We start from the raw sequence: 11,463 nt of genomic DNA on the forward strand, positions 1-11,463 counted from the left end.
AGCCGTGCATGACTTACGGCGGTTATACCACCCGGTTACCTTGATACCTGAGCTGCTTTTACACGGCATCAACAGATCTTCATTAATAAGGTCATCGCCGATGCCGCTTAGACGCCAAACATCACCTGTAAATGGCTTACTGGCCCTCGCTGGCATCAAGGGGGCAATATTGACGTTGTTAAGTGCCCGTACTGTGGGTGGCAGCACGTGTCGTGCTGTCCTGTACCACCTAGTTTGGCAACGTTCAGAGTTCCGCAGGGGATGCGACGACCTCGTCGCCAAGCATGGTTTTCCCACCAATGGCTAGGAATTTCATGCATTGACCAGAGCCGGAGCGAACGGCATATTGGAAGATATTGACAAATATGTTAAGTGCCCTCTATAAAGCAGTGTAAAACTTGGCTAGACCACCCGTGCCGTCCCTTAATGCATCAATAGACCCATACTTCTCTCTTCCTTAACAACCCAATACACCAGCAAACGGCCTTGAGCCTTCTTTTCTACATAAACAGCTCATTCATTCATTAATGGGAAAACAGTGAAAAGCTGCGTCTCGACTTTCGTGTCAGCAAAACTTTCTCAGCACGGTTACTTCGAAGTGTAACATACTGGAAAAAAGAGGACACTCCCGTATAGGCCCCAGCGGCCGACTTAGTGCACAGCGCACCTAGCGAAACCGGCAGACACATCGCCCTCAGAGATGGCCGTTCGGGTCTTCGAATCTCAGAGACAGAAATTCTGCTTTCGGTTTCGTTTTCGCGTGCATTGCTTCGGTTTGTGCTAGCGCTCGTGTTTTTGCACTCCTAATTTATTCCTGGCGGCGACCATAGCTGGGAGCTACTGCTCTATCGCTTCGAATCATGTAAAAGAATGTCACGGAGAAGAGCAGGGACAAAATGACACCAGATGCTGATCACTTAGGCAGGCTTTAACTGTATTATTCTAAGTGGCGATATTATTGTACGAAAGCCGTCACAGACAGGAAACTGTCACACATTTCTGAACAGTCAAGATCAGCACAAACAAGCATGCGCAAAAAGTCGAAACTGATACTAGAGAAACCTTGTTGACATGAAGCTTCTCAAGGAACACGACATGCCCAATCCATATCGTACAGTTCATGAAAACAGGTAAATATATGTATATACAACGTATCCCGCTACATGCGCCAAGATTTTAAATAAAGTTGTTCTTGCCAGTCGAAATTAATAAAAAGATAAGATTTATCATGACTATCTCCGGTCGTTTTCATCGTTCCGCGAGCTTGTTTAATTTATCGACATTGATTATATAACTTTAATAATATGACTGGAGATCATGGATGTGAATAATTAAAGGAGAGAAATTGACGCCTGTCTCAAATATCTGGGTGGACACCGGAACCGCGTCGTAAGGGAAGGAATATTTCTGATGCGCGGTGCCGACAACTACTATCACTATTGCTACGACGCCGACGACTTTCGGACCGACCGAGCTGTATACGCTGTCGTGTAGAATAAATAATGAAAAAGAATGAATAGATAAATAGACAAGTGGCGGCGTGGAAAAAGAAATGCGGCTCCAATCCACGCTGTGAAGGTCGCTAGACAGGGAAGATTTAAAATGATACCTAATTAGCCGTTGCGATGTCACTTGAAAATTCACACACGTGGCTCTACAATGAGCGAAACCAGATGCAAGTGAAATGTACTTGAGGTGTATGCTGTACGCCTTATTTCAAAGGAGATATGCTGTTTGCATTCATTTTGAGCCTAAAGTTTACCGGAACTCGCCGGACCGTATTCCCTTTTTTCACGCGCGCGTTATCATCCATCACGTACGTGGCTTTAAAGCGACAGTATTAAGGGCTCCGTGCCGCAGAAAAACAGGCGTCGTCGGCCGTGTGCGTTAAAGCATTAAAAAAGACAGAAGCATTAATAAATAAAACCGAGTAGAAAATTGGTCGATTTGGGGAACCGAACAAGGGCCTCCGAAGTGCGACACAGCACGCTAGCCACTCCGTCATGCAAGCTCAATTGTTTGGAATGAACAAAGGCGCTTTTAGTGAATACGGTGTTGTCTTATAAGGGTGCTTTTCCTTCACTTAGGTCGCGGTCTGGGTGTCCAGCGACATATGTGAGACAGGCGTCGTTTCCTTGGCTTAAAACAAAGTTTACTTTCATTTTATTTTCATTTTACTTGGCTTTTCTTACCCTTTCCTCTCTCTCTTTCCCCTCACCTCTTTCATTTCATTTCTCCACTGCCTGCTATCCTTTATTTCCGCTGCCCCAGCTCAGGTTCTTCAGTATCGATGGCAGATCCGGGGTTAGCAAAAAGCTTTCCTTCCATTTAATATTATTGTAAGAAAACCACTTACCGCCGTAACCGTAATTGAACCCGCTTCATTTGGGTCAGCATCCGAGCACTATTACCACTGAGTAACAGCAGCGCCATCGTGCAATATTTTTAAAGAGCCTTAGCTCTTACTCATCACATTTCTCGATTTCATGTTGTCTGTTACACCTCCCTTCGGCGATTACTTGGTGTCTGCTACTTCCTTCGGCGTGAAATTTTGTCTGAGGAATTCAACACGGCGGCCCCCATAGCAAATTGGTGTAGAAACCCAATTGATGATTGACTGGTGACGTCGTTAGTATATCGAATTGGTGAATAATTGGTAATGTCACTGATATATCCAATTGGTGATTGATTGGTTCAAGATGTCGAACAATAATGATAAATAATTGATGGCATCATTGATTAATCCAAGATGCCGGCTGACTTAGGCCGGCACATTACTATGGCGACATAATCGAAAATGGCGGCCAAATTTGGCAGCTAATGATGTTAAAACCACATGATTATGACGTCATATCAATTCTAGTGAACCAAACAGCTAACGCTCGTTACTTCGAAGTCTTCTAGAAGGTGGTCGCAACATTTTTTTAAAGCGAAAATGTTCACTACGCTAGGCAAAGCAGTCGCTGCATAGGCCGGAGAATGACTTTGAACGACTTTTGCCCAACGGCGTTTTTTCTAATCCGAGACAAGTGATGTGACGATAACTCCTATTACGTTCAGAATTGTTGCTTAGCCATGTCAGCTATCCACGTGTCTATGTGGCGAAGTGGTCCCTTGATCATGGCTTTAACACCTATACCCCGTTTAAAACACGAAGTGCAAGGCTGTGAAGGCTACAGAAAAAAAGAGGTGTATCACTCCGCGCTGTTCTGCGGTCGTGTGCTCTAACGCGCCGCTCCGGAGAGTCGACAGGCAACTGGGGGTGCGTGGGTTCTCATCCCGCATAGTGAAACTTCTTTTTCGCACAATCTTTTTTCATTCGGATGTATGAAACAGAGTATAAACTCCGGATTAAAGGAATGGCGCAAGGGCATAGAGGGTAGTGGGTTAGGCTTTCCATTCTGAGCTGTTTGACACTTTTGAACGCAGTATTAAATTTTTTCAGCCATTTAAATGAACTGATTGGTAAATTACACATCCTAATTTTTTTAATTAGCGTAATCAAACATTATCTTTTCATTGCGAAGTTTCTGACTCTTCTCGTTTTCATTTCTTTATTAACCAATTACTCAGTTAAGTGGCCTTGGTATCACATTAAACGACACCATTAGCAACCATTTTCTTCTCACCCAGATGTTCCTCGTACTAGCAGGGACCACTAAAAATTGCGACTAATCCTCAATAGTTCACTAGCACACTATGGGAATGCTGGCGATCTTTTGTCATCATGAGCGGCACCTTCTCATGCTTTCTACCCGGCTGACTGCAACTAAGCATGCGTCCATGAAACGAGCGCATGCGACGATTACATCGCTTAACTTGCACCGGGGAGAGCCAACGAATGAACGCCGTGAGCGGACGCACTTCACCTCGGCTCCGTGGATTTTTACTCGGGATGGCGAATTTTCGACCTGAAATGGACTGATACCACTCATAATCGGTCAGTGAAGGTGTTCGGCACCCGTTCCCACCATTTTGTGTGCAATTCCGACAACTTTTGCACGAAAAAGACTTTAACGCTCTTAGCAAGGCGCGGAACGCTAGGCCTCGCGTTGTGCCTAGCACAACAAGGGCGGTCCTCCAGCCCACGCCTCGCTCCGCGCCGCGCTGCGCGGCGCTTAAAATGAGCTCGGAGGCATCCCTGCTACCCACAACAAATGAAGTCTTGGATTCCGACATGGACTTAACCAACTCTCAAGACCGAACGGAGAACGGTCCGACGACCAGTTCGTCCCCGGCCTCGCCACCGCCTACAACCCCTCTGCCCAACGGCTGGAAGATAGCCTTGAGCAGACATCAAGAAAGGAAGCTTCGCAAAGCAGCCCGGACTGAAACCAACAGCCAAGTGCAGGGCAGCACCGACTCCCAGGACCCCCCACCAAATCACAAACATTCTACGCCAAAGAAACGCGGCCTTCGAGTCCGCCTCCCGCCTCTACCACAAACGGACATCAAAATCGTGATTCAACCACGCCGAAGACTCGCTTTAAAGAACTTCTCAAATCTCGATCTTGCCTAAGCAGTAATCAACGCCTGACCAGAACCGCAGCAAGTGGAAGGAAGGTACCTCGTCCACCCCCACTACGGATCAAATATCCTCGTAGCGAGCACTCCGCACGCAGATGTTGCCAACGAACTTCGACAAATCAACACACTGTCCCTTGGTGACTTCACTCATGACGTGAAAGGCTACATACCTTTCACAGGGCACGACAGACGGGGTGTGATCCACGGAATTCCGGACCACGTGACACCGGAAGCTCTCCAGACGGGCCTATACATCCGCTCACGCGGGACCACCGTACTCGACGTACGGTTGGCAAAACATCGTCAATGCTTATTGCCTTCAACGACCCGACCACCCCTAAAGTTGTGTACTTCAAGAGTGCGGCGTTTCGTTGCCATCTATACCGCACAGCACGACAATTCTGCTATGTTTGCATGCAGCCGGGTCATCGCTCAGATGTGTGACACCAGACTTGGCGGTTTGCAGGAAATGCGGGGCCCAAAATCCTCCTGACGGACATCAGTGCCTGCCGAAGTGTGCTCTGGGTGGAGGAACACACGAAACCGGCAGCAAGGAGTGCCCCAATCGGTTCAAACCACTCAAGAAAAAGCCACCCTCCATCCGATCCTCCACCCCACCCATCAAGGAACAACACCGGTCCAGGAAAGACAACCAGGACCGAACTCGGACGCCGCGCTGGTTCAGCACGCCGCGTCTCGATCTGCATACGAAACGCGGCAGCTGTCGCTGACAAGATCACAAATGGGATGATTCGAAACCTGGGCAAGTCGCAGATCGAGGTCCTCACTACCTACATAATTGACACCTTATGGGAGGCGGGAGAACTCCCTGCAGAGTGGAAACACTCCGAAATCGTGACTATCCCAAAACCAGGCAAACCCCCAAGCCTGGAAGCATTACGACCCATCTCCCTCACCTCTTGCCTGGGCAAACTATACGAGCGCGTTATCGAGACCCGTCTCCAAAACTATATAGAGGACAACAACCTCTTTCCACCCACTATGATCGGCTTCAGGAAAGGTCTTTCTACGCAAGACGCTTTCCTCCTTCTGAAGGAAGAAGTACTCAGTAACATCCCGAGAGGCGGCGAGCACCTAATTATGGCACTTGATCTGAAAGGCGCTTTTGACAACGTTTCTCACGACGCCATATTGAAAGAGCTCAACGCCCTCGATTGCGGACCGAAGACCTTCAACTCCATCAAAAACTTTCTCAGCAACCGCACGGCCACGATTGGCATGGGAGATGTCCGCTCCTGCACAGAGCAGACACCCAACAAAGGCACTCCCCAGGGGCTCTATCACCTCTCCTCTCCTCTTCAATATAGCTATGATCGGCATGGCAAAATCACTCGAGGCTATTGAAGGCATCGGCATACTATCTATCTACGCTGATTACATTCCCATCGGGTCCACCTGGGGTTCCCTTGCCGACAAAGAAAACACCCTACTAGAGGCAATCAATTGCGTAGAAAGACAAGCAGAAAATTGTGGCCTCCGCTGCGCACCCGAGAAATCCGAAATTATCCGCATTCAGGGCTATGCCTACAAATCTCCCGGCGACATAGAGGTTTACCTCGAACGCACGAGAATAAAGGAAGTCCCTCTTATCAGCCTCCTGGGCCTTTGGCTTCAGAGCGACAGGAAAGCCAAGCACACGTTACAGCGTCTCCGGACAACTTCTCTCCAGATCTTCCGCATGATTCGGCGCATCACCCGCAAGCGAAAAGGCATGAGAGAGGAGAATACAATTCGACTGATACAGGCTCTATTTATGAGCCGCCTGTCATACGGTCTCTCATTCCTACCACTTCTGGGGAATGAGCAAGACAAAGCAGACGCCATCATCCGTACCGCCTACAAACATACGTTAGGCCTTCCGATGTGCACGGCCAGCTGCCACCTCCAGGGCCTGGGACTGACCAGCACAATAGAAGAAATTCGAGAAGCTGTCCTAGCATCGCAAAAGGAACGCCTCCGCACCACCAAAGCTGGACGCACAATCTTGGAAACAGTGGGTTCCCCGGCTGACATACGCGCCGTGAAGGACAACCGAGACCTACCCTCAACTCTGCGAACTCGCGTGTATGTAGCTCCACTCCCGAAGAACATGCACTCGGACTCACAAAAGGGACGATGAGAGGCGCGAGTGGACTATGGGCCGCGCACATTGACAGGCACAAAATGCTGTATACGTCGACGCAGCCATGTACCCCGATTCAAGAAACGCGGTGGCGGTCGTCTTGGACACCAATTTCAAGGAAATTGCCAGCGCCTCCCTACGAAACTGCTCTCCCACAGTAGCAGAAACTGCTGCAATTGCCCTCGCAATCCAGCACGGCGATGCTACGGGAAATGAGTTAAAAATTATTACCGACTCCCAGTCCGCGTGTCGCCTCTTCCTCTCTGGCAGACTTCCACACTCCGTCGCTCCCATTCTGACTACCCCACAAGTTCAAAATTCCTCATGCAAGCACCAAATCACTTGTACTCCTGGGCACGAGGAGCTCGAGGGAAACAAGGCCGCGGACAGTCTAGCTCGAGGATACACTAACCGAGCGACTAACCTCCTCGACCTCACCCCTCTTCCCTCTACGTACGGCGAGCGCCTCCTTCTTCTCCGGACACAAAGACAAGTCTATCCCCCACCACACCGTAAGCTAACGGCGGCAGAGGCGAGGGAATGGCGACAACTACAGACGAACACCTTTCCTAACCTACACAAGTACCACATCATATTCCCCGATAGATATGAGAGAATCTGCCCCTGGTGTGGCGGAATTCCAACAACATATCGTGTTACATGGGGCTGCTTCGGTCCCAAGCCCCCTAACTAGACAAACATCACTCCGAGGAACAGTGGGAGTCTGCCCTGCTCAGCTCTGACTTGGCGACGCAGCGAAAGTTCATATCCCAAGAAAAAGTAACTGCGGTGGACATTGGGGTCCTGAAATAAGGACTCCCGACAAAATCAGTGTTTTAGCCTCTGTATCCTACATTTTTGGAATAAATGTTTTCTTCTATCTACTACTAACTTGCACCGCCTACCTTCCTCTTTTTCCTTACGGCGGGATTAAGGTGTCCACTTAGATTTGTGCGACCGCTAGTGTGTCCTATTCCTTCCTAATAATAATAATTGGTTTTTTCGGGAAAGGAAATGGCGCAGTATCCGTCTCATATATCGTTGGACACCTGAACCGCGCCGTAAGGGAAGGGATAAAGGAGGAAGTGAAAGAAGAGAGGAAGAAAGAGGTGCCGTAGTGGAGGACTTCGGAAATAATTTCGACCACCTGGGGATCTTTACCGTGCACTGGCATCGCAGAACAAGTGAATTTTTTTGTATTTCGCCGCCATGGGAAAGCGAACGCCGCGGCCGGGATCGAATCCGCGTTTTTCAGTCAGTCGAGCCGCATAACGATTGAGCCACTTCGGCGGCTATCGGAGGGCATTATCTATACGGGACGTTAAATGTGAGCATTAGGTTATGCATGCGTGTCTCACTGACAGATTGCGGAATAATATTTAACGTAAGAGACAATCTTCAAATTTATTTTCGTATTTGTACATCGGATATTTGAAAACATGTTTGATAAGGCAAACATTAGCGGTCCATGAATAAGTTGAAACAATGAAGGAAGCAAATCTACAAAAATGTTTACTTCTTACTAGCCAGCGCATTTTTATATAAACCCACATTTCCTGCGATGCCCTAGGCCACCCATTCACCATGCGGCAATAAAAAAATTAGGGTGGTTCTTGTCAACAACAAAATAACATTGCAGAGGAGCCGTTTTTTTGACACGCGAAATACTGACACCCGCCGCGGTGGATCAGTGGTTAGGGCTCTCGACTACTGATCCGGAGTTCCCGGGTTCGAACCCGACCGCGGCGGCTGCGTTTTTATGGAGGCAAAACGCTAAGGCGCCCATGTGCTGTGCGATGTCAGTGCACGTTAAAGATCCCCAGGTGGTCGCAAATATGCCGGAGCCCTCCACTACGGCACCTATTTCTCTTTCTTCTTTCACTCCCTCCTTCATCCCTTCCATTACGGCGAGGTTCAGGTGTCCAACGATATATGAGACAGATACTGCGCCATTTCCTTTCCCCCCAAAAAACCAATTATAATAAATACTCGATATATGAGACAGATACTGCGCCATTTCCTTTCCCCCAAAACCAATTATTATTATTATTATTAATATTATTAGATACTCACCTTGTGGCTTTCCACAAATTTTGGCAAACACCGAGAAGTCTTAGGCTTCATGATGATTAGGGCACTAGAAACGAAGCCATTGAAGAAAAACCGCTGTGTTTTTAACTCCGCGAAACCACGTGCAACAAGGTGACGCTGATGGCTGAACTTTTTTTCTCCAATGGCAATAAAATGATCATTTAAATCTCGGCCTATAGCTAAGAAAGTGCCAGCAAGTCACGCCGCGGTTCTTTTACCTCGCACAATTGAAATCTGCTGCTGTGCATTGCCACAGCTGCGGCTCGAGGCTTTATTTGGCGCACAGTCTCGTGTTTCCTTTAAAATTGCTGTGATTGGTACTTGGTAAACTTTTTCTCTTTTTATTTAGCTACTTCCTTGCATGGTTCAAAGCCATTTATATAACTCGCGGCCTTATCACATTGTGCTGGCTGTAACATCGTGAGGCTCTGCCTATGCTTAGCGGGCGCATTAGATTTGCCTGCCACCTTACCAGTATTTCACTTTCGCAGACGCCACCGACGAACCCAAGAATGTAAGCGTCATAGAGGCCAACTGAGTAGCCGTGCTGGACTTTATCTGAAGGTGAGTCCTTTCCCGATTGGGCACGTTCGCTTGAGCAGTAGTATAAACGTAAGAGACACCTCGGTAGCTTACTTTCTGCATGTTTTCTCTCTAATCTATTCGCTTTTGTGAACCCTCAGCATTACGGGATACATGTTCTTTGTGTCGAAAGCTCGCAGTAAAAGAACAATGTTTCCTGAAGCCGCTTTTTCGCCAGGATGTATCTTCAGATATGCAGTTAGGTACGAGGAACAGAATGTTTTGAAAGTTTTCTAGAGGGTTTGTTACCTGTCAGAAATGGTCCTTACACTATAAATTCGTAACTGGCAGGATCTCACGCCAAAATGTTTTTTTTTTCTCAAGTGCTTGGGTAAATACTGGCTTTGGTATCGTCTTAGTGACCTTGTGCTCTTTCAGCATCTATGGTAAATTGCACACGATCATCATTCGCACAGAAATGACTTCTGAACCTGTTAATATACTGGAATAATGTTGTTTCATCTGAAATCTGCTCTATATGACCAAATTTGAAAGGAAGTTACAGTTTTCGGGGCAAACTTCTAAAATACAAAATTATGAAACGCAATTTCTATCGACCTGCAAAAGCACCGTCCTTCAAAATTTTTATTTACGCTAACCGTATGAATAACGTGAAAAAACATTGACACTACAACATTTCTTAACAACGTTTTTCAAGGAATTGAATTAATGCTTATAAACGGAGAAATTTTCCTCCTTGTGTCAGCACTGTATTAGTGTAGCCTTTACGCGCGAGCATAAAATGTTGAAACGAACAAAATGGAACAAAGCTAATGATTAATATTTGGTGATTTTGTGAAAAAAGTAACGCCTGCATGACTTTCCTTGGCGATGAGTTTTATGCAAACGTACCTTGGGGACCATTTCTATCCAGCGTAGGAAAATTTAAAAAGACAGTAGCTCCGTCTTAGAGTCGCTCACATTACGCTGGCTAGCGTAAACGATGCCTTATTGAATCAAGTATATGACCGCAAATTTACTGATGTTATCGGGCAGCTCATTCGTGGACACCGGCTGCAGCACCGTGCTTCTTATGTCGGACCGGCGGCATGTCTTGGGGCTTTCATGTCGTGGCTGCATGCGACATCTGCGAGGTGCTTCGAGGTGTTTGTGGCGTCTTCACTGCCGCGTGTCCCACCTGATGACTGCAGACATTGCACAAAGCGAGAAGAGTGTTGCATGCAAGGTGTGGTTCTACCCATTTTACTTATTTCTTCTCGCATGCACTCCACCTAAAGACGATTACGGCAGTGTGAGGCACATGCTGATGGTGGTCACGTGATTACTAATAGCCCGCACGCATGGTTCGTCGTAGGCCGTTCGGGTCATTGCTATACTGCAAAAAGGCTTCGCAGAAAAAATTATCTCTTGCCTACCGCGTCTTCTGTAGCGCTGAATGCGCTGCAGATCGCATGGCGAAAGAAAGCAATCTACCATAGCGGTTTTCACTTTAATTTGCTTTCTATAATATTCGAATACATTACAGAAACCGTTAAGGTTCCCTTCACAAAGCACATTGAAGAAGTTTGTCCTTCACAGATAAAAAAGCTCTTTGAGACGACATTAGCTTCTGCATATAGGGATTGCCAATGATCTAGTAATTGAACTTCGAAGAGAGACCTGTTTGTCCTCGTAAATGTGGGTACTTTTTTCGGCCGCTTTATTAGAAGGCATATTTGAATTGTTAATAGAAAGTTGCAACTTTAGACACTGCTTGATTGCGCAGCGTTTAAAAGGTTAAAGGTCAAAATTGTTTAAAGGGAATCCGGAATTGGAGGTGAATGCAGCCAGTTTTCGTGTGTAGGCAGCGCTTAGGTGGTTCCTTTCCGACCAGTAGAAACGTTCTTCGCGCCGTGCAGTGATAAAATGTAGTGGTGCTGGCATACATAACGCCCACCTAAACCTCCAAACGACTAAACTGACGTGCCGCCATGCACAGCACAAAACGCGCCGATCATTTCGGGATCTCCTAAACCAACGCTTAATAGCTTCCATCTGCGCACGTTTAAGACGTTTGTACGCGCGAGCAACATTCTAAGCATATCGATATATTGTGTCAAAGTATAAGCAATTCACTTTTTGCTTTGCATGAGCAAATCGCGCTTGACCATCTGGCCAAG

Source organism: Amblyomma americanum, chromosome 5 (assembly GCF_052857255.1).
Source record: "Amblyomma americanum isolate KBUSLIRL-KWMA chromosome 5, ASM5285725v1, whole genome shotgun sequence".
Lineage (NCBI taxonomy): Eukaryota > Metazoa > Arthropoda > Arachnida > Ixodida > Ixodidae > Amblyomma > Amblyomma americanum.